At 39.6% G+C, this 23,196-nt stretch overlaps 1 long non-coding RNA gene across 3 annotated transcripts; it reads right to left on the bottom strand.

Annotated features, from left to right (window-relative positions):
- Positions 1–3,620: 3,620 nt before the first annotated feature.
- Positions 3,621–21,219, bottom strand: LOC137483478 (uncharacterized). 3 transcript variants are annotated; one of them, XR_011004484.1, is made up of 4 exons: positions 19,785–21,219; positions 15,992–16,219; positions 7,165–7,292; positions 3,621–4,347 (listed from the first exon to the last, which is right to left on the bottom strand). It is a non-coding gene; the product is annotated as an uncharacterized lncRNA (long non-coding RNA). The 3 variants fall into 3 exon arrangements; XR_011004485.1 differs by lacking the exon at positions 7,165–7,292 and having other exon boundaries at positions 3,630–4,347; positions 19,785–20,026; positions 20,554–21,216; XR_011004483.1 differs by lacking the exon at positions 7,165–7,292 and having other exon boundaries at positions 3,629–4,347; positions 19,785–21,209.
- Between the last annotated feature and the right edge of the window lie 1,977 nt (positions 21,220–23,196).

The raw sequence follows: 23,196 nt of genomic DNA, 5'->3' as shown, positions 1-23,196 counted from the left end.
CATGGTTTCACAGAGACCAAATATGACACTGTGAGATTTAGGAATTTTTTTTCCCCACAGAAAACATGGAATTCTGTGGGGCTTGGTGAAATATCCATTCTTTTGTTTGCATTGCTTTTTATATCTTTTGGAAGAATCGATTTTTTTTTCTACCACACATAAGGAATTTATATTGGTTATGTTTTCTTGTCAAAGCTGAGATACTCTTCCCTCAAGAGGATTTCCTTTGAGTAATTGCCTAACTGGTGGCCACTGAGCTGTAATTACTCCAGATGAAACCAATTGTCATCATTCCTTACAGTGCAAACTGCACTCCAAACACTCCAAATAGCATTCCCATTAGTCATATCTCCAGCACAACCTGCACATTTTTCCTGCTGAAAACATATTGATTTGACACCATGCTGAGATGATATGATGTACAACTGATTGTACATTTCTGTATAGTATTAGATTAGACTAATGCACCCAGGTTTTCAATCTAATTGCGTCTGCTCAGCTGATAAAGAGAGTTGTACCCTGTGCAATTGCCTTGGCAATTGCCAATATCACTTTATGATAATCTACTTAAAGTAAAAGAATCATAATGAAACAGGAATAGGCTGAGTTTCTCCCAGATCTTTTCTAATGTTGCTTGCATTTTCAAGGAACATTAGGCTGATCTCAGTTGGTAAATAAGCATTTGAATCCTACTCATGAAAAATCACAGAAGAAAGGACTCAACATTTTCATGGTCTTTGAAAGAGTGTATCACATTGGCAGTCTATCACTGTTCCATGAATGCACTCTGGTATGATTTGTTCTTGGCAATTTATGATGACAAATACTTGAATTGTGCAGCTGGCCCTGGATCTGGACTCAAGATTTCCCCTAGTGTAAGATTAGCTAATACATCATTTTTTACTCCCTGAACAGTACCTGCTTGATAAGGCATACAGTCACAGAGAGTCATCTAAGTTTAGCAGGAAGACAAGGTGGTAAACATTTCATTAATATCCAGCTGGACAAAGAGAGGAACAAAACTAAAATGAGCAGGAGACAGAAAGTACAAATGGTTTTTGATCATGAATAGACGCATTTTTAAGAAGCAAGGAATTGCCAAAACACCACGGAATATTTTTTGGATGTTGTTTATTATCCATTACTTCTCATGGAAATCTAAGCCCTATCGCTTTGCTCTCCTAGTTGTACAAAAGTACAATAGTATAACCTGAAGCATTGTCAGGGAAACAGGCTCACTTGAGAGCCCTTTGGGTCTGTGAATGATCAGGATATGAAAAGAATGCTCAGCTTCTGTGAAGCAATAGCCAAGAAATTAAACAGCACCTTAGAGTCAATACACAAACAAAAAAACAAAAAAAAAAAGGAACAATTCCCCTGCTTGAACTCTTTTTTTGTGGGAAACCTCATTAAAAAAATCTGTGTGATACTAAATTGACTGTAAAATAGATGAGGTTAGTTTTGTCCTTGAGAAAATGGACAAAAGTAGCAAATTTTCAGGATGAAAATGGGGGTCAGCCAATAGCTCTGAAAGAGCTCACGAATTAAATAGTTTGTTAACTGAAAGTGGTGGATAATGCTCTTAAACCTGCCTCACACACATGAAGATGTCAGATATGATACTAACTGACCAAAAAACAGTTTCAGGGAGAACCATGGAAGTCCAAATATGGAATCCTGATGCCTGTCCTTGACTTCAGTAGCATGCTAATATCACAAAGAACAGACACCTGGATAAGTATGATCAATTAGGGAAGAGTCCATGCATTTTTCTTTAAGGCTATGCCTTACCTTGCTGGCTCGGTGGAGTTATTTGAAGAAGTCAGGAAGGAGTTGAATAGGGTGAACTGACTGGTATGGTGTATCTGTCCTTCTAAAGCAACTTCAGTAGATTTCCTCACATTTAATTTCCTGAGCATTTCTAATAAACATTAAAAAATAAGAGAAGAGGAGTGAACAAATGTGATGGTGGGCAGAAACCAGAGGGATGCATGCAGGAGCTTGTTCTGGTTACAATATTGGTGAATGAACTGTCTGTGAAGAATTGCACAATTTACAATACTGAGTGCCTGTGTAGGTCACAGCAGTTGATAGCTTTCAATATAGTTAAACATAAAGGGATGAGCCCTGGACAGCAGTACTTCTAATGTCACATCTTAAATGATGGGCTCTGAGCCCAGCACTAATATTCAGAAGTGAGATTGTTCCATGAATACATCAGTGTATCGGTCAGTAGCAGTCGGCGATAAATAGAAGTTTAAATTGCAGGCATTAGTAAGAAAAATAGAGAGTGCAATAGCATGTGTTACTGTAGCACTGTATGAATGCATGGCTTGACTACAATTTGAAAAATATGCAGATTACATCTGCCTGTGTCAGAAAATTTATATTAGAATTAGAAAAGGTGCCAAGAAAAGCGTAAAGGATAATCTGAAATGGAAAACACCTTCTATAAAATAAGTAATTGAGCAGGCTATGACTTCTGAGTTGGGGGAAATTACCCAGAAAAATTATGATTGGTATGACGATGGTAATTAGAAAGCAACTGTGAGCAGTGTCTACCACAAGAACTGCAAACCTCCAAATAGAGCTGGTGGGAGCCAAATTCAGAACAAACAACAAAGGAAATGGTTCATTGTGCATCATATACCTGACAAGTTGAAATATTTGCCAAAGGATGCCGTAGAATTTATGGAACATTTATATGATCTTCTTTCGTTCAGCAAGTACTTGGTAATGCGAATGTGATCTTGGGTTGGGACAATCATATGAATCCATATGACCAGACCTGCTTTTTGGTGATTACAGATTTGTTGCATTGATTAGGACCTGGAAAAACGAAACACAAGGCCATAGCAAAATGACTGCTGAGGGAGAAATAATGCTGTGGATAAATCATATATAGCATGTTATTTTTCTTTAATGCCATGAGTGTTTTCTGAAGAGGCAGGAGTCCTATTGTCATACCTGTAAGTAAGACCATCAGCAACAGAGGGTTGTGTATCAGGGCAGGAACTTGCAGGATGGAAGCCAGTGAATCACTGATGTTGTGTTCCAGGCGGTTTTATGTGGTAGAATAAGAAGTTCAGGGCCCTGGAGAGTTGGTACAACCAATTGCCTGCTGTGCACTGTAAATCAGGGAAAGCAGCTTGCAATTAGCAAGTGTTGCAGGTCTTGTCAATATACTCCATTTTACTGATTATCAGAAAGGTCCAAAACCTCTGGGTCAAATTGTTAGTGAATGTAAATCTCAGTCAATTAAAATTAAAATCTAAAATTTTCAGAATCAGGTAAAAAAATAAATCCTATGAAACGGGGATAAACAATAATAAAACCTGGTTAAGAGGAACAATTCCCCTTCTACCTCTCCTGACTACCACATATGATGGCTCCAGCTTCACAGAAAGAAAATCTCCATCCAGTGAGTCATTGGCTACATAGTAATCTGCTCTACTGTCTTGCACCGATCATTTTTACCAAAAAAAAAAAAAAAAAAAAAAAAAAAAAAAAAAAAAGCATTAATATTTTGTCTTTATGTCATCACATCCAAGAACTGGAGCCTCATCTACGCCCCCTTGACATCAGGAAAGGCTGCCATTGACTTCAGCTGGCATTGGAACAGACTCAGAGAATGTAAATTGCCTGCTAGCAAGCTAAATAAAGATATAGGTTCAATTCAAGTTGAACATTTAATAGTATAGGCATCAGTGAAGTTATACAGGTCTGTAAGCACACCAGCCTTCATTCTGTTTGTTGCTGTTCAGTTGACTTCAGTAATTCATTCCATGAGGTAACACATCAAAATGGCATTTGAAAATGATTTTCACTATCTGTGAAGATATGAAGCAGAAGATTAAGTAGAAATCAAAGGTTCCAAGGCTTAATAATATCTTACAAATGGGAAAGGATACTTTGCACTGTTTATGCCATGCATAGCATTTCAAAAAATCGAAGCCAATCCCTTTTTCAAGACAGCATGAAGTCAAGCCCTATCTACAAAATGGCATATTTATTAGGATTTCAAGAAAAAGTGTTCTTGCTGTTATCTCTGGGATGAGATAGACTTTGCAGGAATGACATAAATATTCTTGCCTCCAGTGTTTGATTGGCATAATCTGTCTGCAACACCTACAGAATATGATACTATATTGCAGGAATGTGGCATCAGTCTTTTTTAGGAGCAAATATTTGGAACATCTTGAAATATTTCATTGTCATACATGTGTCTGTGTGTATGATAGAAAATAATTCTGCTGCTGGTCTCTTGGGATGTATCTTCTTGCATACAGAAATGCTAATTGCTGTCTTCATCACAGCATAGAGACACACCTTATTGTGGTATCTGGGCTGGAGAAGACAAGAAGAAATAAAACAGAAATTGAAAAAAAATTCTTGTAAGTATTTTTGTCATCTGAACAATTGTTTTGAAGGGAAGAAAACAGGACCTGCTAATAGAAACTCTACACAAGTTTCTATTCTAATTTTTTTCTATTGCTATACAACAAGTGTCACAAATTCACACAATTTACCACTGAGTTTTGGTTGGGGCTTTTGTTGTAGTTTTTTGACTGATAACATTTTTTCCCCAGTATCTCAAAGAAAATCCACCACCAGTGTTGTTCTTTGCAAGATTACTATAAACATGCCATACTGATGGGAAAGAAGATAACCCTCAAGAAAACCACTTGGAACTGACCAGTTCTTGCCCAACTCTTTCATTCCTAATCACACAATGAGAACCTTGAATGGGTTCTGAGAAGCACTCAGAACCCACAACATCCCATCTATTCACTGAGATATTATGCATAAACATTTCTGGTCATGTGAGCTATCAAAATCTCTCAAACAGGGTGGTCAGTTGCTGTCTGGATGGGAGTCTCCATTGCAAGCATTCTTGCAAAAGCAGCTTCTACAGGATCAAGATGGGATACCACAATTTGTTCTGATTATTTCTTACAGTCCAGCTGGTCTCTAGTCCTACATGATGACTACAGTACATCAATGATCCATTTCTATTTATTATCTTAAAACTATGCACAGAACTTCTTCTAGCTTTCCTACTATGTACAGTGTCCTACATATTATCACAGAACTAGAGAATTATTTAGGTTGGAAGGGGCCTATGAAGGTCATCTAATCCAACCTCCTGCTGCCCCCGATCCTGCCCTTAATTGGTTCAGGCAGCTTAGGTAATTAAATCTTGCTGGTTATGTGTAGAACATTTCCAAAGACATTTCTGCACCTGCATTTTGCAGACTATTTAAATTCATCCGTGTGGCATTTGGCCAGTTGCCTCACCTGTCTCTGGAACAATATAATTGGGACTGCTCAGGATTCCTCCACCCAGGAGTGACTTCACCAACACATTGAAGCACACAAATAATGCTGATCTAGGCACAACAGACAATTATCTGAAATTTCCACCGTGGCAGTTTATAGTCCATTGCTGTGCCATGGACAGCACAGAGGTCAATCTACTGCCTATTTGTCTCAAGCCAGTCCATTGCCGCGTCTACTCAGAGATCACCAGGAGACTTCATGGATCAGCCAGGGAGCTGAAGACAAAATGCATTGGTTATGTGCACAGACAGAGTGCTGGTACCCATCTACATCATACCTGAAATTAATCCTTTTATCACTGCTATAGTTTAAACCCAGACTTGTCAAAAATGCTTCATTCTTGGGTCTAACCAGGCCTACCACTTCACTGAATGTAATACGAACACACATATAATTATGGGGTAAGAGAAATTTTTCCCACTTCAGCACTTCCATGCATTCAGCCACGTGATACTGTCACATTTGTGAAGCATGGTTCTATTTATATGTTCAAGTAGCTGTCATAGCAGCCTCAGCATCAAATAGCTGCTCTACTGGAGTGAGCAGACAGTTGCTAATGGGAAATGTTACAGAACTCCTGTTGGACAAACCTCATGCTAAGCAGTATTGCTGCTTACTGTAGGAGTAAAATTAGAACAATTTTGCATCTCTAAAAAAATTGCTGCTACATAAATGGGTGCTTTTAGCCAAGGGTGGTGCCACCAGGGAATTATCTGGATATATGTATTTCAGCAATTAATTTTAGAGAAATCATTAGGAATGGGTGTCCATCTCAGACATACAGCTACCTCACAGTTTTCACCCTGAGTTAAACTAACTTAAAAAATCAAGTCAGGACAGAGCACCAGCATCACCTTTTGATTTTCCCTGAGACATACTGGTGATTACTTCACCAACAAAGGAAATTGAATGTGAGGCTGAAATGGGAAACAAAACCACATAAACTAATCTAGAATGGATGTGTGTCTCATATTTCCATTTGCATGCAATTCTAATATACTAACACAGTGCTTGTTGGTACTCCAAAAACTCCATAATTTTTCCACCAGCTTTCTGAACAGAATACAGGGATATGTACTGTGCTTAGGCATTCCTCTAACTCAGTTCAGAGAAGGGGCCATTTCTTCAATTTCATGGTTTTTTTTCTTTATTGCTTTCTGTAACTCGAAGCCTCAAAAAAAATAGCTTCATTATAGCCATGAATATTTTACTGAAAAATGCTGCAATCTGTAATCTTATAATTGACCATGATTTGGAACAGAACAGTGTTTACAATGCTTATTGTTTTGAATGGGAAAAGTTTACCATCTTAAGGCAAGAGATGCAATCAGGCATGACTTTGGCTTACAGGGCCAGATCTCCAGTACCTCATGTATAATCCAGAATTAAATTAACTAAAAAACTTATTGCATTTTATTGTATTTTTTTTATATAAAGATATAAAATATTTATACATATGCTACATATAAAAATCATAAATCATTACTTATTAAGTACATTAATTTATCTAAAATTAATTTGAACTAAAAGTCCATAATTTTATTATTATGGAATCATGACCTTATAGCCAAAAACATTAACAACTTTTAGTCCAAATCTGTGAACTCACAGGTTTATTTGCAATAGAATTTCCATACTTCCCTTGATACTTCCCTTGAGGGAAGAGCTTCTGCAGCTGCCCAGGCAGGATGGCTCAGTGAGATGAAGGCTGAGCATGGCAGCAATTCCAGTGGAAAAGCACCACTGATATCTTAGCTCCATATGACATTTTTTTTAGGGTATTGGGGTACGCAGAACACCAAAATATGTTCTGTACACACATACCTGTCTCAGAGCTGCTCTCTGCTCCTTCCAGATTTTGTCATCCACTCTCCTTCTCTGTGAACACAAACTCTACAGCAGAGAGCGTGTTATTTGTAGCACTGCCAAGTTTAATCCACCTGCAGAGGCACCTGGAAAAACAATTCATATACACACAAAAGTACCTGTGGAGTTTGAACACACTACATGTCTTAGCACTTCTACTTCAGTTGAGAGAAGTGACATCAGCAAATATAGGTCAAGAAAAGGAAATGTATTCAGGTAGTCAAAGTTATCAGAAGAGCCCAGTCAAGCAGATTCGAGTCTTCAGGTAGCCATGAACCCACATTGTGACTTTATCTGGAGTTCCTTGCTGAGAGTGAATCACTAGTTGGATGTGCCATGGAAGCCTTGGCACTGAGCATGTGGCCAATCAGTAATCCACACTTTCAGGATTTACATGCCAAAGGGTCAGTGCTCCAGGATGTCAAATTGCCATTTGAGAAGTGATAAACTACAGATAGATCACCATTCACCAAGAAGGAGTGGAGATTTTGGGACAAATTGAGATGTTATAAAACATTATTCATTAATTATGCCCCATGAGAGTCAACCTCCAACAAGGGACTGCCATACTGGCCAGATTAGTGTAGATGATATCAGATTTTCCCTGCCAATTTCAGCATCCTTTTGCCTCCTTGATCTTTCTTCACAGATTGACTTTTTGCAGGCCTTGGAACAACATCATGGCCCTGTGCCTGCATATCACTGGCTCATGGTCTGTACTGGCTCACCAATTCAAAGTGCGGCCCATTGCTACCTTTCAAGGAAAACAAAGAAATGGTTCTAAAAGAAGTCTAAGGATGGAGGGGTAATTTCCTGTTGCAACTCATTGGCCAGCTCCCACCCATAACTAGCTGTCATTACAAAAGCACATTTTAGCACCACTGAGTGAGAGAGCAGCTTCTCATGGTGACACAGACAAGATATCAACAGGGGCTTTAAGGAAATAGATCACTCTGTACCCATTAATGCTGGGAGATCATCTACTCATGTTGCAACATGACTTTATATCCTGGCTGGAGTCCAGGTTTTGTTACAATTAGCATATTAGTTTCAATTATGTGAGCCACCAACTAGCTTTTTAGCTAATATCTGTAATTTACCTTGGAAGAAGTTTGATTTTGTCTGTCTTGTGCCTGATGTAGCTTGATTGAGAGTGAATTTTATGCAGAATATTTATTCTCTGGCTAAAATGCTGTTTATTTCTAGAAGCTCTGGAGTCAAGGTCCTATTTCACACCCTGGGAAATCTGGGATGGGTTTGCCCGTGTGCCCAGCTTGGGTGATGGTTGTTTGAAGATGCCCAAAACATCCAGAAAAAGCCTTAAGTTTATATCTCACTCCAAGATAAATTTCAGAAGGGACTCAGCACAGAAGGGTGATGCTAAACCTTTCAGTCTGCATACCCCATTTGGGAAAAAGCAGAGCCCCACCAGACAAACCACTGGGAGAATGGAGAGAAAGGTGTCATAATAAAGTATTGGCTTCTGACTCAGACTTGAGACAATTTCTCTGTTTGATTGTAAAATTAAGGGACATGATCTGGGAAAATTTAATATTTTTGCTTGTTTTTACAGCTTGGGGGGGGGGGCAGGGTTTAGCAACAATGACTTATGCTGCTGACTGTAGCACAAAAAGAAGTTCACAGGTAGCTGTGAGGCATTTAAATGCTGCAGTGGAAAGAGGCCATGGATGTGCCTGGCCAAAACTGTCAGGTCTTTGCTTTATGTTAATATATTAACCTTACCTCAGTAGAATAGAGGCCTAAAGATAAATTCATTCTCTCTCCTTAAAATACCCTAGACATAGCTAAAGGAACTGAGGAACACAGGACTAAAAACTGTTGGAAAGCTGAGAGCTGTTTAAGCTAAAAAGGAAATGGTTATAAAGGATTAGAAGGAGATATAGTAGCTCCCCTGGGCCTTCAGCTTAGCAGAGCATAACCATGACCAGCTCTTGTGATGACCCTGAGAGATTAGGAGAAGAGCAGCAGGTCTAGGATTTGTGTTCTTACATCAGGTAAGACAAAGAACATTCCATTAACTCATGGCAATGTGGGAAAATGGAACAGCAAATGTTGATTGACTGCTTTTTTAAAGTGAGATATAAAATGAAATACCAGAACAACCTCTGATAGATGAGATCAGAGAAGAGAAGAGGTGCCCCAGCTAAACAGTATTCCTAGGAGTTTAACTGTGGATAATCCACATTACTCTTTTCACAGAGCTATGATCTGATATTAATTTTTCCACCACATTGTGTTGTTGGCAGGATGTTTTTACTATCTCATATAAGAACCAAATTGTTTTGCAGCTTTAGAATGACAAACTCAAACTCTTCTTCAGGGTAACAGTAAAAAATGAAGAGATAGAAAAAGACTTCAGTGATGCACAGCCCTATGTGTTGTTTTGTTACAAGACATGTATCATCAACTTCCCACACATTTTTTGTGCAGGAGATCTATGGAATGCTCAGCTTGGTGCTCCACAGATGCCACCACCATCAAACAAATGACAGGAAATTGGCAGCATGCTGTGGATTTACTTTCTTTAACTGAATGGAAAACACTGTTCAGTATGGATCTAAAACCCTTCCCTCTTCACCCACTCCTGCCATGCCTCCATGCCTTCAGGTTTCCAAAGTAGGTCTCAAGTTGAAGAAAAACTCAGTCCTTCATAGGTTGAGTGTAAGGTTTTGCCAGTGTACAGCAAAAACCTAGCCACTCCTCAGGTGCCACTTGGAAGACATCCAGTCCCACCCTCCCTCCCCTCCCCACCAACACTCCAGAGAACAATTTTTTTTTTTTTTTTTCATAAAGGGGAAAGCTGGAAGAGAAAATACTTAATTAGGAATTTCAAGAGAATTAGAGTGGGTGGGACATTATCGTTCCATCTGTGTTTGTGTTACAATTTCATCTGGAAACTAAGCAGTCCATTGCACACGCCACTATAAATGACAGCCTGTGCCCCAGGCTGCTCACCCCACAGACAGTCAGTAATTATAGCAGTGCTCTCCAGTGGCCAGCTCTGAGTCACACCGAGCCTTTTCGTGTATGCATACACCTTAAACACTCCACAAGCTGCTAACGAGGCATTTGCCAACGCGGCTCCGAAAGGCTTTGACTTGTGTATCTTTCTTGCTTCTCAACTTGCTCAATACAATTTGAGAAGGGTGTTGCCAGTGCTGTATTCTCCTACCCCTCCATCTCCAGGGTTAGCCCTCCCTGCACACAAGCTGAGGGCAGCTGGCTGACAAACTGGCCCAGCAGTCTCCTGCATCCCCTTAAAGTCAGAGGCATTGGCACAAAGTCTCAGTGTGCCTAAGGAGCTGCAAGGAGATCCAAAGACAAAAGCCTGTCATACTGCTTCTAACAGCCCTCGACTGAACTGATTTCCTTGCAGATCAAGCTTACAATTACACAGCATGACTAGAGATGACAGCAAAGGTACAGAATCACAATATTTACTTGTATTATTTGCTGGACTATACCTATGCAGCCACAGAGAATGGCCCTTGGTACACTCCAAGCTGAATAAGCATCATCTAAACCACAGGATTTAGCAAGCCATCCTCAAGGGTGGCACTAATATTTCTTCCAGGCCTTTCAAGATGATTCTGACTGCTCTTGACCTGGACCTGGCACTGGGCTCTGGGATAGTGTGGATGCCCATCTCTATGTCTGTGGTTTCAAGGCAGAATTGATAAGGCAATTTCCTTCCCCACAGAACATTTTTCTCCTCCAAAGCCAGGTATGATTATTGGGCTACCAACCAAAGTGAATTTCAGCTGCCTAAAAGAAATCACAGAATCACAGAATGGTTAGGGCTGGAAGGCTGTTTAAACTAGGCAAGAGAAGGCTCAGAAGGGGATCAAAGAGCATTTTATTAATGTATACAAATACCTGAAGGGAGAGTGAAAAAAAGAGGGAGACAAGTTTTTCCAGTGGTGCCCAGTGACAGGACAAGAGGTGACAGGCACAGACAAAAACACTGAAGGTTTTTTCAAAACATAAGGAATCACTTTTTTCTGTTTTTACATCACTGAGAGTGATGAAGCACTGCAACATCTTGTCCTGGGAGGTTATGAATTCTCCATCCTTGGAACTCCTCAGGAGCTGTCTGGACATGGTCCTGGTCAACCAGCTATAGGTAGCCCTGCCTGAGGTCCCTGGATAAAACTCGTATGTGCATTGCTTTCCCTCACAACAGATTATTGGCAGAAAGATGTGTAATTTCCATCAGAGCTAACTGGAAAAGGAAGCACAATTAAGACTGCAAAAGACAGGCAAAATCTAACCCTTATAACAAAAAGCTGCTCAAAACAATCCTGGTTGTTATAGTGGATAAAACATGTGAAAGGAGAAGCTTGAGGAAGGACAGATGTGATGCCTGGATCTTAAGGCAAATGCAGGGTGGCAAATCTTATCCCTACCATATGGCCCTATGATTACACAACCTTTCAGCACAATGATGGAGTTTGAGATTTTGTCTTGCAAGAAGCAGCTTCAGATGAATTTCAGCAGAGTAAATATGCACCACTGACTTTTATTCAGTTTTAATAGACTTTTGCAATTCACTTTTTGAAACATACTTCTGCTTTATGACTGCTACTTTCTCACACTCTCCTCCTTAATCTCTTTTCTCATAGATGTTTAATTGTGTAGAAGAATCACTGTGATGTATTTAACTTTCATATGATTTCCCTGTTTGGTAATAATACCCTCAATTAACTACTGTTCTCATTAACCAATTTACTCATTTATAATCAAGGGCAATGGCTTTAACAGTTCTAATAATATGCCTTGTTAATAATGTCTTAATGAGGATTACCTTTATACTGCTCTCAGCTCTCAGAAGGTTCCCTTTCTCCCTAAAATGAGAAAAGGCATATTAATGAAAAATAACCTTCTATCTCCTGGCTAAGTGTTTTGTTGGAATAAAAAGAAAATATGGAAAAGTACCGTAGATTTTTTTACCTCCATATTCTGCCATTTAGAAAACCAGTGAATTAGAGTAGGTGGAGTACATGATGCACTAGTCCATAAATCAGTTCTGCCTCTTTCTTACTTGCTATAATTAGCCACCAAAAGGCTCCTTTTATATCCTCAGTTGAATCAGGATGCAGGCATTCTTATCAGCTTCACTGGACATAGCAAAGAGAATACTGTTAATTAACTCAGGGAAAGAAGTGAAATCAAAAAGAAATACTGAGTCACAGTTTTATTGAATTAAACTAAAAGATCAAATCTAAGAGAATCTTCTTCCATAGAACCAAGGAAACACAATAAAACTGCAATGACTGAATATATGTTCTGCGAGCAGTAGCATCAAAAATTTAGTGTTTGGAATTGACAAATAATGAGACAGGTTTACCAATGATTAGCAAAAAGAATCTGGAATGGCCATGTTAAAAATAGCAGCTCACACATTTACAGGTAGAATGGAGAAGCTGCATAAGAAACCTTGCATTTAAAATAAAGGGGAACAGAAGCATAAGTCAATGCATGATCAGGCAACCTTGGAAGTTTAAGTGCTGGAGGAATAAGCACTTGGTGAAAGGCAGATCTCTAATGCATCTAAACTGATGGAGAACTGAATGCGTCTTTCCTTTCACAGTTTTGCCAAAACAGAGTACCCACAGGTTGGTCTAGCAGTCTCTGAGGAGCAGAAATCTGTTCATGATCACCTGTGCTATCACTTTTGTTATGCTCCATTCTATACACATAAAGGCCCACTGATCTCTGATGATTGTGATATTTTGAGACAAAATTTCAAACTCCTTTAAGCCTCCATCTTCCAGCATGCTACTCAGATGTCACTGTATTCCTCATTCCAGCACTGTTAGGATTTGAATCTTGCATCCAGCGATCAATTAGGATTTTAAGGCATACTTATGTGAGGAAAATAATTTAATCTCATTAGCTCTAAGTACTGAAGACATGGCATTTGATATGATAAGCACCTGTGCTGAGATGGGAGAAACTGATCTGCAGAAGTCAATATTTGCCAGCATCTGGAAATGTTGGTTTGCCATAATCAGCTCTTTTCTTGCCTATATTTTGGTTTTAATGAGTGGAAACTAGAAAGATAAAAAGAGCAACGTCCCAGCAATATTTTTGTTGCAGAAAAGGCACTACAGCTAGAGCTATAAAGTGTCCAAATACATTCATTCCATTTGGGATGTAGAACACAGTAAAAATGTAAATGTCACACTATTTTTCAACCTTTTGCAGTGATGTCAGATCAAGGCCTATTCACCCTACACACTTGACTATACCTTTAATTTATATTTTTGATCAAGCACAAAAGTTGGAAGTAGCTTCACTATTAATTTTAAAAGAAAATCTTTAAGAAGAGAATTCTCTCACTCCAAACTTTCATTAGTTTCCATTATGTCTTGGAAGGTTCCCATGATACAAGAAATACACATGCATGAAGTCTTGTTTGCACTAAACTCATCAGGCATTTTCCTACAGACTTTATTGGAGGCAATATTTAACCTAGTATCTTAGAAGGAGTAGATTTTACTTTCCCTTGAAGAGTCACAGTTTTTACTGGTAAGCAGGCAGTATCCTTTTTACAGCAATTCTGAGGCAGCTCATGCAAGTAGTAAGAGCTCACTGAACAAATTTTGATGCATTCTGAGACCATATAAGAAGGTAATTAAATAAATTCATAGAATAGAGTTTTCAGAAAAACAGGGATGATTTTGTTCTTTTCCTTAGGCTTCAAAACAATGCAAGCCCTCTGATTTGGTGTTGAATTAAACAATGAGCTCCTTGCCCTTGACTGTATACAAGCTACTTTTAAATCACTGGCAGGCCAGTTCAATTCCATCACATTTATTTTTTTTAGGCTGGAATAATTTAAAGCCAAACTTAATTAAGCTTCTGACATTGTGAGATGGCATACAGAAAACTGTTTAAAATACGAGCCTTGTGTGACTTGGTTCTTGATATCAATCCCATTTTGATTTCCTACATTATCACTGTTTAAAAACTTGTGTTAAAGCTGTAGGGTTTTTTCCATGGCTGGTGTTTGTCATCTTTTGCACAGATCTATGCCTTCCTTTGCACATAAAGACATGCATGTTCCTATGGAATATTTTATATCACTTGGCTGACTCTTGATTACATCTTGTTTCTCCCCAGATGAAAATACCTGGAGTGCAAAGACAGACAACTTCACTTTTCTGTTTATTGTAAAAATCAAGCTGAAGCTAGAGGGGAAGAACTGGGGATGGAGACAATCAGCACTTGGTCTGACACGTTTTAGGGCTTACCTGACTGTTTATGAACATTGATATTTTCCTTTCTATATTTGCAGGACTGGCTTGACTATGATATAAATATACATGTGAAGGCCACAGAAAAAGACAGAAAGAAGCATGGCCAAAGGATGGGAATAAAAAGATACACACAAAACATGACAGAGTCATAAACCAGGACACTGGACAAGCAGAAACCAGGACCTTCTTGGCCCAAACTCTTCTTGTAAACTATTACACAGCTTTAGGTCACCAGCAGATTTGGCTAGCTTTGGAAAATGGAACATTTTTCCATATCTTCTAGCTAAAATCTTGGTCCTATTAGGCTTCAGCGTTTTAGGAGTCACTAGGATTTCAGTGCTAATGAACTGCACTCCACTTATTTGAAAGCCTATGGTTCAGACAAAATTACTCATTGATATATAGTAGTAGCTGTTCATTCACTTAGAGAGTGAGAAAAGGCATATGAATGCAAAATAACCTTCTACTTCTACCTCCTAAGTGTTTTGTTGGAATGAAAAAAATATACTTAGATTTGCCATTTGATTATGCCCTGGATTTTAAATCACACTGAAGTAATGTGATAGACTGAACTTTATTTACATAAACTGGTTGAGCCTTGTGATAAATTTCTTCCTGATAACCCAGGACTTAATGATGCCTTAAAGTGCCATCAGTTTTCCTGCCAGATTAAGGAAAAGGCAGGTAAGCAGCAGATCCTTTGGAGGTGGTATAATGCTTTTTATCATGTCGATTTCCTCCCTCTCAGAAAGGCACAACTGCATCTGACAGTGTAAAATTCCCCACCATGGGAGGTATTGGGTGTTCACATGGAAGCCAGAAGGTTTTATCCCTCCTGGTAAGGCACAAATATCACAAGGAATAGCAGGGCCAGGCAGGAGTTGTGTCATTAGAAGGGGTCACAAACCATCAAAGTCCCCCAAAATGCCCCCCAACTCATTTCCACAATGTTCCTTCAGTGTAAAAATCCCTCTGCAGAGGAGGTGTCAGGTTCTTACTGCAACCTAACTGTTTTAAAATAAACCTGGTTCATATGTACACAGGTCATTCACTGTCTTTTCACTCTAATCCACCACAAGGGATCTATTAACAAGAACCGCAGTTACCCTGCCTCAGAGGCGGGCTGTAACAACTAATAAATAAAAATCTATAGAACTGGCAGGAGAGGCCTGTCAAAAGTGGTCATATTACCATTTAAAACCCTTAGATGCAAAATCAAGAGATAGCCATGTTGTGTTCAAAGCATATGAACAGCATATAAATGAGGAATATATTTGTTTACACAATCCAGTCTGCTTTGATTCAAGAATCAGTCAACCAGCTGCCCAACTTGAAAGATGGATTACACGTTCACATACCACAATCAAGGTCTAGACAGCTCTCCACCATTTCCTGGTACATAATATTTCAGACTTGAGTTTTTAATCATTGGCTTTTTAGACACAGTTACTTTAACCTATTTAGCATCAGCTTGGATGTTTGGCCTGAATACTTCCACTTACTTGTTCTGAAGGGCTGTGGCAGGGACAGGAACTTATTCCACCTCTCTTCATTACTGAAGAAAAACCAGGTCTGTGTGAAACATTTATACTCTCAGCCTCAAGATCCATCCTTATCTGCTGAGGTATTGTCTCTGTTCTGGCCTCCTGGGCCAGGTATTGCTTCTTGCAGCTTGTGAAGGAAAACTGGTAAACCATAACAAAAGCTAAAAGGACACTCTTCAGAGTTCTCTGGAAAAAAAAAAAAAAAAGTAAAAGCCTGAGGAAGAGACCTAGCAAATACTACACAAATTAAAGATTAAAAGAAAGGGCTGTCCTGGTAACATATCTGCTGGGATCTGGCTCTGTGCTTTTACTTCTGAAAGATAAGCCCAGGACGTCTCTTCATGAGTCAGCAGTAACATAAAAGTAATTGAACATCCTGCAAGGAGAGATCTGTCGTGTTCCTGTATTTCACTGCTTCAATAACCCGATATTATTACAATTTCTTGCAATCTTCTTGCTATTAGGCAGTGCCTTATTTGATCAAATTATTATGAAAGATGGAGGGGGCTGCTAGCTTATAGAGCTTCCTTCTGATAAAGAATTACATGGTAGGCTGATTCAACCTGAGTGTGAAAGCAAAAATAAGAATTTCTTTGCCTCCTTGCTCATTTTTCTATTTTGATTTCCTTATATTTTTTATCCAAGAATGTCATAGACTAGTAATATCCCATGACTCCATTTCACACTTACTTAGCAATGGTATTTATGACTTACCTCTGGTAGCAATCTCCTTATGTGAAGGTATGCAATATATCTTGGGATCAAGCAAAACCTCCTTTTCCTCTTTTTAGATTATATCCTTGCACTCTTTCATCTAACTGTATTACCAGTTTTTTCTATTACTTTTCTGTAGCTTTTTCCTCCTTCACTTCTATAGGAGACAAATATCAAGATGAATGTCTGCTTTTACAATGTATTCCTTGGAGGAGGAGAGCACAGGAATTTGCTTTGACATGATCATGCTTATAATTGTCTGGAGTATTCTCAAGACACATCAGTGTATTATCTTACCTAATTTCCTTTTAATCCTCTACATAACTCTCTAAAGAGCTGGTGTTGAGTCTCTCCCTGATATCCCTGGATGTCAGGATGTTCAATGCATATTCCCTAGCAGAAACAAAGTCATGCCCAGGCTTAGCCCCAGAATGTAGCATTTTTAGACCAATACATGAATACATTTGAATGTTAGGAATCTCATGTCTGTTTATAGTTATGGTTGTAATGTTTCCCCCAGCTGATAACATGGAAATGGTCTGGGCACTACAAGAAGAAAAAGAAAACCCACCATTCTGTTAGAATCTAGTTTTACATCACACCAGACATTTCCATTATGTTCTCTGCTATGCTGTAAACATAGGACTATGTGTTTTTTCCTGTTCTCCACAAAATCCTGTGAGAACCCAGAGAATGGTCTCAGTGAACAATCTTCTGTAGCAAGGAATAACCAACACACTGGCAGAAAAAAGAGGCTTTGGGAGGCATAACTATGTGACACAGAGGACAGGCCTCATTGCTCTTGACTCTTCTCAGCTTTCCCAAATGGAGTTTCTTTTCCTGTCTTTGGCCTGATGATGCAGAATTTGCTTACCGTGGCAAACAAATTCTGAAAACAACCAGAATCAAGCAATCAATTCAGAAACTTATTTACCAGAGAGTTTTCCCCCTCATAGTAAAAAAAAAAAAAAAAAAAAAAAATAGAGCTGTTGCCATAAATCCTTTGCTGACAGATGCTACTGCTGTGATGATATCCATCAGCCTTATCAGTCCCATTCATTCCTTGCTGGACTTGGTACTCAGCAGCCCCTCTGTCACATCCATGAATAATCTCTTCTGACTGGCCATGCCAGAGCTTGGACACACTAGCTGGATCCTGAGCCTGCTGCTGGGTCTGGGAAGTCCTTCCTGGTGCTTGTTCAGTTCTTCATGCTCTATTTCACACCTTTGGAGGGGAGCATTCATTTTACCTAAAGCAACCATGGCTGCCTGAAAATTAGGTTTAGACTAAACTAATTCACTATATTGATTCTGTGGGCCATGGAGAGATATAGGAATCTACTAAACACTGATGCTCCCCACCCATCTCAGGATGGAAAGACTGCTTTCCTCACAGGTTTCAGTAGAACAGAGAAGTGTCATCAACTGACTGGGCAACAATTTTGAAATACTGATGCAGACTGTGATAGGCAATATTGTACCACTATATTTATGGCTTTTTAGATTTCTAAGCAAGCAAACAAGAAACAGCTACTGTATTGAAAGATGATATATATGGCTGAGGTACCACAAGTATAGATGCATGTCAATCCACATGGCACGGTCATAGCTGATTTTGAGAATGTTATGATCTAGCTGATTATATGTTGACAATCCTGCCGGCTTTTGTGGGGTGTTTCCTTCCCCCTTCCCAAATACAGCTGCTTAAACTGTGACTAGAAAACTGTCCCAGGCCCCCTGTACCAGGGAATAAACTGAAATTATGAGACTAGGAACTACATTTTCCTGTTCTTTATATTCTTCCACTAAATCATCCTTTTTCCAGTTCTCTTCTTCTGCACTGCTTTTCTGAATTTTATGTCCCTCCCTTCTCCCTATTCCCTTTAGGTTATCTGTCCATTTAAAATTCTAACAACACAGTAACCATTTCTCATGCTTTTAATGACAGCTCATAATTGCTGACAAGAAAGAGAAGTAAACCATGAGAAATGTGTATGCATTAAATTGTCATAATGTCATAGGCACTCCTGAGATCAGTAATGAGGAGGCTGGGCCTTAGTTAAGACAGCTAGACAGCAAATATATACCAGTAAGAAATTGCAGAATATAAAAATGAATAAAACAGTGGCCGTGGAAAGATAAATTAATATAGTAAGGAAAGCTATGTTGGAATCAGACAGAAAAAAACAGTTCCCTTTATGTAGCGTGTAGCAAGCATGGGACAACTGGCAGTGAATGACATTCGTGGCACCTAACTGGTGCCATTCGCCCATCATTCCGCAGGAGAGGCGGCGACTCCCCAGAGATTCACTGCCTTCCTTGCTGTGATCACTGCCACTGAACACAGCACATGTTGGGCTGCAACTATGAGCACAACCACAAAACTCTTCCATAAACTGCGCTCCTGGGACCATGGGTAATGCAAACACGTAAACTTGTTGGTTCACCAAATTTCTTGATTTATTTTTTGCACTTCTGTTTCTCAGCCCATGCTATTTAATTGAGGCAACAGACCAAGCATTTCTGAGGCCTCTCCTTACCAAGAGAACGAAAAGGTGACAAATTCTGATGAGGTCCTGCAGAGTACAGCAAGAAGGAATTTTATGAGAGAGGGAGTTGGAAGTTGGAATAAACATGGTCTGTTTATTTCTGGAGCAATGTCTACAGCTCCTGCCTCCCTTGCAACCTGGGAGGAGTGTTCAGTTTTAGACAGAAACATCATGAAATCAACACTGTAATCCAGTTCATTGCTGGATTTATGGGTGGAATTGCATTCTATCTCTGCTATAAAATGTGGCTTTTTAAAGGCCAGCTTTGCTAAGGACTTGGCAGTCAGTTCATTAAGACAATACCTTTCTGTATCTGCTGCTCACAGGAAGAGGCTTTTAGACAAAAGAAGGTGAAAGCTGAAGCAGTGAAGTTGAGAAGAATTCTTATGGGAAAAAAATTCGTTGTACTAACAGTAGATTTAAATTTAAGCCATGACAATCAAACCCAAAAAAGTCCCAGTGTGCAAAACTAAATATCCAGTACTTACCCCAAATCATCTGCTGTTGAAAACCTGATCATGTCTCCTGAGGTTTCCATATGTGGTTCCAGTAAATGGGGTTGCAGTTGGCCAGCTGCCATTTAAGTCAAGCTCCCCTAATCAGGAGACCTGCCCGTGCTCCCCAGGGAATTGCCTCATCAGGATATCCGTATGAATTTCTGCAGACCCCTCAGACTTTTTGCTTTCAAGGTTACCTAGAAAATGTGCTTCTCAGAAACACAAAGTGATTTCTGCATCAACACAGATATTAGTTGGAATGTATTAACTTTGATTAGGATAAACTGGGGATGGGGGAAGGGGGTAGGCAAGGGGAAATGACAAGAAACTGATAATCTACTCGTGATCTATTCTACAAACCTCGAAGAGAGTGAGATTTTGGGTGGGTTTGTATAGAGATTTCTGGTTTTATTCATTTCTAAGGATGGATGAGCATTCTAAAGGAGAGAGGTGAATGGCTCAGGTGTGTTTTGGAGTTCAGAGGAGAAAAGGAGGTGCCAGATCTCAAATCTAATACACATTTTACACAGTAGAGGAACTATCATGCAAATCTATTTCAGTGATCTGGGCGTGTGCAGGAGAGATCCCAGATTTCCACAGCCCCTTTTAAATTAGCTTGTACACAGCAGTGAGGCTTGGCAAATGACCTCTTTTCACATGACTAGCCAGTCTTGGCTGACTAGCTTTTATAGTCACCTTTAATGTAAAAACATATAAAATACTAATCTTAAGCACAACTTACATTTTCCTTCTTTCTCACTTGATTCTGATCTCAGCAAATCAAGTTAGTGGCTGATTAGTTCCAGGCTTTACCTATGGAACACAAAACAGTTGTTCTCATGCAGTATTTCCCTCATTAAATTCTTGGTTGAGGTAGGAAAAAGTAATTTTCATTCTGGAATCTGAACAAGATGGCCACAGACAAGGTTCTCTTACAGATGAGTTGATGGGACAGCTGAGACAAGAATCTCTTTGCTGAAGAAACTGAGGAATAAATGCTCCTTGTGCTGGGAATGGAAGCTAATACTAAGTGTTCATGATGAGGAAATGACTGATTCTCACAACTCCCTCTGTACAACTGAGCATCTCACCATCTTCCCATCACAGAATGCTCTGGCTGGTGCCTAAGGTACTCAGATGAGTTTCAAATATGCATTTCTCTGCTCCAGTGTTTTCCATTCTTAATGCCTATTCTCAGAAATATCCCATTAACATCCGCTTTACTGTAAATGTCCCTAGTGACTTGACATTTGGGAATAAGCAGCTTACGTGGCCTGAGATGGCAGTTAATTTTAGCAGTGGCAAGACTTGAGATAGCAGTCCTCCCCACACGAAAATATGGGTGGCATGCTCATAAATCCAAATGTTAGTGGTTTGAAAAGGCCAACAACTTCTCCCCATTTCATGGAAAAGAAAAAGAGGCGATTTCACTATAAAAAAGAGGACTCTGCACACATTTGCCATGTGAGTTCACTGGCACATACCCTGCCAATACTGCCAGTTTTATTGGTATCTAGGTGAAATACTCAAATCTTGCATATTTTACTGATTTATTCTCTTTGTCTTCAAATACTCTTGCTATGTCTGGAGAGAACTGCCAGGGCAAAAATAACTTGCTGCACATTTCAGAGCACTGCCTTCAGCATAGCCTGTATTCTGCCAAGTGAAATTTCACCTGGGGAAGAAAACAAGGGAAAAAAACGACCCCTTGTAGTCCTGACTTCCTAGGTCACTGAGATCAATCTTGTGAAAAATTAGGTATGGACATCATTCCCACACAGAGCTGATGGTCTGAAGGAAGCACCCACAGTGACACTCTGCCCTTAGGGAAAGCTGTATCCACATCCACATCTCACACCAGAATCAGAGCTGCGGAGGGTGAATCATAAGCAGTCCCCATGATGGTCTTGGGGACCTGCAGCATGCACAGCTTCCCTTCTTCCCTTTCATCCCTGTGACAGGAGAGCTACAATACACCCTACTAGAGGGTGTTACTGCAAAGGAAAAAAGAGAAAAGGAAATACTTTACCTCCCTTGAGTTACTTTGTGCTTGAATATCTGCAGGAAAGATGTAGGTTATTAAATTCTGCAACAGAAGAAGCCTAGGTTATTAAATTCTGCAACAGAAGAAGCCTGGTTTTTGCAGGTTGAAGTCTTGAGGCTCATTAGTATTGCTTTATAGGATGGTACAAATTATGGCTGAAAGTCTGCCTGAAGTTGGGACAGGTGTAAGGCCAAGAACTCTGCTCCATGGGGTCCCACTGGGGTCCAACTGCACTCACCAACAGGTGTTTGTGACAGGGTTCCTGGTCTTCCTCCTCTGTTGTCTTCCAGACCCTTTTCTTTTTCAAGTTTGGGTGATATCACACAGGTGGTTCAAAAATTACTGTGGGGTGAGATCAACAACTGCATATTCCCATAAGCACAAATTTTATAGGACACCATGTGTCTGCATCAGCTGTATAATTATTCCAATAGAAAATCTTTACACTTTAAATAGAAAAGTCTGAAAAAAATAAAAAAGCCCCCTGCCTGGAAGTGACCTTTCTGTTATTCTGAGTCTCTCTGACAAATGTGGCAGCAGGTCACCTTTGTATCATTGCTCAGTACAGCCCTGTCCTCCTTGTCACTGCACCAGACAAGTATTCCCAGAGCTGGCTGAACCAGAGCTGGCTGAGTTCTCCTTAGCAGACTCCAAATTGTGTGCAGCACCCTTTCCCACACTTATTAAAACAAATCTTGTTTCAGCTCTCCAAATTCCACAAAATAAAGGTCAGGCCTGGAAAGAAAAATCATGTAGACTCACATTATTGGTGCTGCTATTTATGATGTTGGGAGTTCAAAGACCATTTGAGGGGATGCTGAAGACACTTGGGGGTGTTTTGCTTTATCCCATAACACAGAGAAATGTGTAAATTTAGGCATGTGGGGAGAAGGTAAGATAAGTGTATTCTTGTAAAATCTGTAAGAGCTAATTTGCTAGGCCAGGACCGAATTTTCAGAATGGGCTGCTCTCGCTGATCATGTTGGGACATTGGCTGAAACACGTTAGCTCTCATCAGTGTTTCGGGGTTTGGTGGAAAACAGTAACTCTCAGCAAACCTAGGTATTTCAGAGCTGGAAAAAGAAAAGTCTGCTAACATCTCTACACTGTTGGAGCAAGATAGGAGTGAGACATTGGTTTCATAAGGAGTTCAGACATAATAAGTGGCAATAATGCAATATACATTTTCACGGGTCACCCATTGTTAAGCAAAGTTCTCATTAAAGCAAGGCAGAAAAGAGCAAACTCTGAACAGAGTGATAGCTTTAAAAGTGGATTTTCCAGCTTTTGTTACATTTCACTGCATTTTTCAGCCATTTATACCGCAGATAACCAGTGTCTGCTTTGCACTGGTGTGGA

This window comes from Anomalospiza imberbis, chromosome 1, assembly GCF_031753505.1.
Source record: "Anomalospiza imberbis isolate Cuckoo-Finch-1a 21T00152 chromosome 1, ASM3175350v1, whole genome shotgun sequence".
Classification (NCBI taxonomy): Eukaryota; Metazoa; Chordata; class Aves; order Passeriformes; family Viduidae; genus Anomalospiza; species Anomalospiza imberbis.
This window is presented reverse-complemented; position numbering and strand designations above follow the sequence as displayed.